At 55.1% G+C, this 6,618-nt stretch overlaps 1 long non-coding RNA gene across 1 annotated transcript; it reads right to left on the bottom strand.

Annotated features, from left to right (window-relative positions):
• Positions 1 to 484: 484 nt before the first annotated feature.
• On the bottom strand, positions 485 to 2,705 carry LOC111532658. The gene is made up of 3 exons (XR_002728599.1): positions 1,035 to 2,705; positions 768 to 858; positions 485 to 626 (listed from the first exon to the last, which is right to left on the bottom strand). It is a non-coding gene; the product is annotated as an uncharacterized LOC111532658 (long non-coding RNA).
• Between the last annotated feature and the right edge of the window lie 3,913 nt (positions 2,706 to 6,618).

Below are 6,618 nucleotides of genomic sequence, written 5' to 3'. Positions count from 1 at the left end.
CCCCCCAAGTAGCTGGGACCTCAGGTGCCCACTACCACATCCGGATAATTTTTTGTATTTTTAGTAGAGACGGGGTTTCACCGTGTTAGCCAGGATGGTCTCAATCTCCTAACCGCGTGATCTGCCCGCCTCGGCCTCCCAAAGTGCTGGGATTACAGGCATGAGCCACTGTGCCCAGACTAATTTTGCATTTTTAGTAGAGACAGGGTTTCTCCATATTGGTCAGGCTGGTCTCGAACTCCCAACCTCAGGTGATCCACCTGCCTCAGCCTCCCAAAGTGCTGGGATTACAGGTGTGAGCCACAGCACCCAGCCTCATATTTCATTCATTCTAACATATCTAAGCTGAGCTTTGAGGAGAAAGTGGGTGACAGGGAATCTACAGCCAAGACAAGTGATTGAGGAATTGCCACCCAAGTCTGTCTACCTAGGGCCCCAGCTTCCCACCTCCTCCCAACCTCCCCGCCTGATAACCCTAGGCCAGGCCCTCACCGCCTCCTGGAGACACACTTTGCGGAGCTCCTGAAGTTTCAGGCTCAGGGCCTCCTGCAGGGTCCGCTGCCGGTCAAGCAGCCCCCGCAGACGCTCTGACTTCACCTGGGGGGCAGCCTCTCCGAACAGGGCAGCTGGACACAGAGGGAGCAAAGATCAGTGGGACAGCCAGGGCATTCTGGAGCAGCTGTGGAACAAGGGACTGACTCTTCCCGAGCAAGCAGGTAGTGATTTAGAGCAGGGGAGGGGCAGCAGGAGGGGAAGGAGCTACCCACCTGGGGCATTGAAGGTAGGAGAGCTGATCAGCTGACCTTTGACTTCCATCTTGGTGCTGTAGAGAGGCCGTGGCTGACGGCTGGACAAAGTCTGGCAGTGACACACAGGAGCCATTAAGGAAGCACGTCCCATGATACCCCAACACCCAGCCCTTCCCAGCTTCCCATGCCGCAGCGGGGAATAAGGGGTAACCTGGGCCCCACGTGCCTGCTTGACCTGCCCTTTCAGAATCCGTGTGGATGTCTGGACCCACTTGGCCCTGGTACCTTGGCCCTGGTTCCCTTCGCATTGAGTGGGAGCACAGCAAGTGGGGAGCTGGGCGGACTTACAACGCCTCCTCAGAGGCCCATGGGTCACAGCCACGAGTCTTGCCTGGGGAAGGAGAATTAATGGGACAGATTCAACCAACTATAACAACAATGGACATGCAGTCAACACCTGGGTGCCTGCAACAGTTACCTATGATGCCACACTAAATCTTCAGAGCCACCCGGAAAGATTCGTATTCCCATTTTAGAGATGAGGATAGGCAGGCACAGAGGTGAAATAACTGGCCCACAGCCACAGACATAACCCAGGCCCACCCCTCTGGTCCTACACTCTCACTCATGAGAACCGCTCTAACTCCACCAACTTCCTCATAAGCTCCCTGGTCCCTCAGGCCTCAGGGTCTTTGCCCAGGCTGTGGCTGCTGCCTGAAGTGCTTTCTTCAACCTCTCACCACCCCAGCCCCTGCATCACACTTATCATTCTAGAGCTTAAATATCACTTCCACAGTTATATCCTCTCACAAACAGTTGTCCAACAAGAGATTGTGCCTCCTGGAACATCGACGAGGACAAGAAACATTATCTGTCCCCCTTTCATCAGCATCACCAGCACCCTGAACACGGCTGTACACAGAAGTGCTCAATGAATGGGTGCCAGCTGAATGAATAAAAGACGGAGTAAACAAATGAGGAGGCACTGGAGCCAGGGTTCAAGCCCAGATCTGTGGGTCTGTGCTTGTTCCAACGCCATTCTGCAGCTCTAGTGCAGCAAGGAGAATGTTCACTTGACCCAGGGTCCTTCCAGCTCCTCTCCCGATGACAGCCTGTCCTGAGCCTAGCGTAGGGAAGTCCTCCTGCTGGGATTTGTGAGAAGCAAAGTCCACAGCTGCAAATAACGAACCACCTGCCTCCTGCCTCCTTCTCTGCCCGATGGCTCGGCTGACCATGGAGCCTGCCTTGGCTGGCCACCCCTCCTCTGGAGTTTGCTCCCTCCCTTCCACATCATGCTCAGTCCCCAGCGGGGCAGCCAAGTAATATCACCTCCCACCACCTGGCCTAACCTAGGTGACAGGTGACTGGAAGGGCTTTATGGGGCCACAGAGTTCCCGTTATCACCTACCTTGAAGTCGGTAGCTTGTCATGATGTTAGCCTGGTGTGAGGAAGACCCAGCCAACCAACAGGCATGGGTTCAAGCCCCTTCCCCATCTGTATATTGTGGGGTGAGGCCAAGCTGCTTATAAAGTGTCATGTTTCTCTGCAGTCCTCCTACCTGCCCCATAGGGCATGTACCCCTCTCTTGAGGCAGTGGTGTCCTGCCTTCAACAGCAGGGGTGGGGATCAGTCCCTAAAGCCTTTTGACAAACCCAGGCCCCGGCAGAGGCATTCACATCCCCACTCATCTAAGGTCTGACATTTCCCAGCATGGCAGGGGTTGCTCGACATCCCAGTTCACTGGGGCTCCAACTTTCCAGCCCCCATTTAGGCCCAAGGAACTCTCACAGGGTTCCCTGGAATCTTCCTCCACCCCCACAGGAACCCAACTCTGTCCATGGTTCCCCTTGCCATCATTGGTCCCAACCCCATGCTGGGCTGCTTCAATTTTCTTTTTTTTGGGGGGGGGGGCGGGGGGACGGGGTCTGGCTCTGTTGCTTAGGCTGGAGTGCAGTGGCAAGATCTTGGCTCGCTGCAGCCTCCACTTCCCAGGTTCAAGCAATTCTCCCACTTCAGCCTCCAGAGTAGCTGGGATTACAGGTGTATGCCACCATGCCTGGCTAATTTTGTATTTTTAGTAGAAACGGGGTTTCACCATGTTGGCCAGGCTGGTCTCAAACTCCTGACCTCAGGTGATCCACCCACCTCAGCCTCCCAAAGTGCTGGGATTACAGGCGTGAGGCACTGCACCCAGCCAATCCTTTCTTCTCTAGTTTCTCAGAGCATCCTAGAAGTCCAGACAGGGTCCACAGAGGAACCCCAACTCCTCCCTGTCAGCCCGACCTCGGGGGGACATAGTTAGAGCATGAGTCATGGGGTCACTGGGCAGGCTAGACACAGTCACCGCCCCACACCCCCACACCCAGTTCCTAAGCCTCTGCCTCCGCTCACCTGCCCTCTGCATACTTGCCTTGGGGCCTCGTCCCCACCCAGATGGCGAGAAACGGATCCCAGCAAACCCCTCCCCAGCACACCCCTACACCAACCCCAGGTCTCCCCGCACCAGTGACCCCATGGCCCCCATCCTATCCCAGGGATGAGCTGCAGCAGGAGAGCAGCAGAGGGCACCCCGCACACCCAGAGGCGGGCCCGGCAGGTTTTTCAGGTCTGCCATTCTGACACCACAGCTGAGAAAGAAATTCCTGGCTGTAATGACTGTTTACAACCAAGATACCTCACCTGGGTGGCACCCCAACACTTGGGGGGGCATTTCCACATCCTGCCACTATTAGAGCAAATACAAACTCTCAATGTCTGGGCCATTCCCCTCCCCAGAGCCCCCGCTTCCTCCACTGTAGTGAACAAATCAGGCGTAGGCAGGCAGGTGCCTGAGTAATGGTTTCTTAGTAGCCCAGTCTGGTCTTTCTTGGGGAGCTGGGCCCTGGGTTGGGGGAGGACAGAGGCTACTCCTGGGGGAGGAAAGGAAGCAGGGATAGGGTGGAGAAGGGGGGACTCATACTTCTCTTTTCCCCGATCCCTCCTCATCCATTTCCGGCCGGGAATCAGCTCGGTGCCCAGGAAAGGAAATTGGTGTTTTGGGCTTTGCCCCTGTCCTCAGGCCCTCCATTCTCACTGCCCCTACACACACCCCCGCGCCCCATGCCACCCTGCCCTGCATTGTTGGTGTGCCTCTTCCACAGACCTGGCTCTCTAGCGAAGGGAACTTCAGTACACACTGCCCCAGCTCCCCAATGCCCTCATCCCCCTCGAACCCTGGGCCCACTGCTCCCAGGTGCTCACCAATGCCAGAGAGTGCTGTGGGGTAGCCTCAGATACCTCAAAAATAGTTGTCTCGACCAGGCCCTGGCTCCGGCTGGTAGTGGCAGTGAGCAGCAGTGGCAGATGCCTTGGCCACCTCCCACTAGGTAATGGCCCAGCCTACCTGGCCAGGAACTAGGCCGGCCCACACCTTTTAACCCTTGCCTGTCTGCCACCAGGACTAGGGTCACCCCGGGGGCAGTTTCAGGGCCAGGTCCATTCAGGGTGCCCAGCATGTCTAAGAAAGCCTGGGCCAGGCAGGGTAGCTGGTGCCTGTAATCTCAGCACTTTGAGAGGATCGCCTGAAGCCAAGAGTTCAAGGCCAGACTATGCAACATGGTGAGACCCCCCCCATCTCTACAAAAAAATTTTTAAAAACTGGCCAGGCATGGAGGCATGTGCCTCCTCACCCCATACACTTAGCAGAAAACTGGGAAGAAGGGCTGAGAGTGGTGGGAGTAGCAGCTACCTCTCCTACTGCTCAAATTCCCAGAGGATTAGACGCTGCCCACCCAGGGGACACCTTGGATCTGGGCCATAGAAGTGTAAAGTACATGGGAGGCTTCGGGTGTAAACTGGGTTTCTGTCTCTTGGCAATAAGCATCACATTCTGAGGCCCCTACCCTTTCCTCCCAGGGCAAGGCAGTGGTAGAAGGCCTTGGGGCAATTCCCACCCTCACTGGGGAATAGTTTCCCAAGTTGGGAACAGAGGAAGTCGACCTTTCTAAGGAGAGGCCAGGTCTCAAGATCCTTCTGTGGCTCCAGAAGAAATAATCTCAATAAATCAAGCACAACTTACGCCCTACAAAACACTTCTGGGTTTTGACCCTTCTTGGTTCCTACAAATGTAGGAGGATGGCACAGACCCAGCCTCCTCACAGCCATTTTACAGATGCAGAAGCTGAGGCTTGGAAAAGTGAAGAGGCCCAATTCAGATCACAGTGGCAGAAGAGCAGGTGAAATCAGAATTTCCAGGGACTGGGTCCTGGCTGGGAGGCAGACAGAGGCTACTCCTGCTAGTGGGGAAGAGAAGTAGGGAAGGGGGCTCATGCTTCTTCACATCCATGCTGGGTCTCTCTTCTTCGGAGAGTTAGGCTTCATGCCAGAGAAAGAAATGAGAGCTCTGAGTCCCTACGATGTACTGTTCTTGCCTCCCCTCACCCCGCCCACCACCACCACCAGCACCACCACCACCACCTGGGCTCTGGGCCAGTCTCGGCACACAGCACACATCCTGCGCTCCCTTCAGGACCATCTGCTCTGTGACCTCAGGGCCCAAGTCCCACCCAGCCCCCTGCAGCAGCCCACACCATGACCTGAAGTAAGGAAAGCTGCAGATGGGCCAAGCCTAGAGAGGAGCTCACTCTGAATCAGCAGCGCCCCAGACTCACACTATTAAGGCCCCCCGCTATCCCTGCCCACCTTTCTTCCTGGGTGTGAGATTTTCAGCATGGAACACAAAGGCCCCTTTCATGGCCCTCCCCCGTTTACTGCCTGGGGCTGGTGGAGGCGGGCAGTGGTAAGGTGGGCATTGAGTGTCTGTAGGGAGTGTCCTCTCGGCCACAGCCTCTCCCACCTCTTGTGGGCCACCAAGGATGTTGGGAAGCGGGACAATAATAAAATCAGAGCCAAGAGGGATGACAATCTGGCTGGCAATGTAGATTGAGTCTTAAAGCTTTGGTCTCCTCATCTGTAAAATGGGTAAAAGGTGGTTACAGGCCGGGCGCGGTGGCTCAAGCTTGTAATCCCAGCACTTTGGGAGGCCGAGACGGGCGGATCACGAGGTCAGGAGATCGAGACCATCCTGGCTAACACGGTGAAACCCCGTCTCTACCAAAAAATACAAAAAAACTAGCCGGGCGAGGTGGCGGGCGCCTGTAGTCCCAGCTACTCGGGAGGCTGAGGCAGGAGAATGGTGTAAACCCGGGAGGCGGAGCTTGCAGTGAGCCGAGATTCGGCCACTGCACTCCAGCCTGGGCGACAGAGCGAGACTCCGTCTCAAAAAAAAAAAAAAAAAAAGGTGGTTACAGAGACAATGGAGGCCAAGTAACTTTGAAAGGCATTTCAAAGTGCAAGGAAGGAAACACACCATGTCATTAATGACTGTTACTAACAACAATTAATACACTCACACAGAGGTGGGCTGTTGTGAGGGTAACTGGGGGAGAGCAGGTAACCGGACCTCCTGGGCCAGCAGACAAATGGGGCAGAGTCACTAGCACACATCATTGACCTGGTCCATGACTTTTAACAGCCTCGAAGACGACCCAACCTCTAAGCCCCATCCCAGCTGGGTCCTGGGCCTCACGTGACCCTGGTATCACTAGTAAATGGTGAGTCTGGGATTCAACCCAGTTCTGCCACTTACTGGCTGTGTGACTGCTTGAACAAGTCACTTAACCTCTCTGTGCCTCTCTGTCAATTGGGAATGATGATAACAGTATGTACCTCACGAGGCTATTGCGCGCATTAAATCAGTTAATACATTTAAAGCTTGTGCAGAACAGTGCCTGGGAAGAGCTCAGTTTATGTTGGCTGTCACACTTACAAGTATTCTTCCCCACAGGAAGTCAGGAATCAAGTAGATACATTCAGATACATTTTTTCCAG

This window comes from Piliocolobus tephrosceles, unplaced genomic scaffold (assembly GCF_002776525.5).
Source record: "Piliocolobus tephrosceles isolate RC106 unplaced genomic scaffold, ASM277652v3 unscaffolded_11548, whole genome shotgun sequence".
In the NCBI taxonomy this organism is placed as follows: Eukaryota; Metazoa; Chordata; class Mammalia; order Primates; family Cercopithecidae; genus Piliocolobus; species Piliocolobus tephrosceles.
Note: the sequence above shows the minus strand (reverse complement) of the source record. Positions and strands in the feature narration are given on the sequence as shown.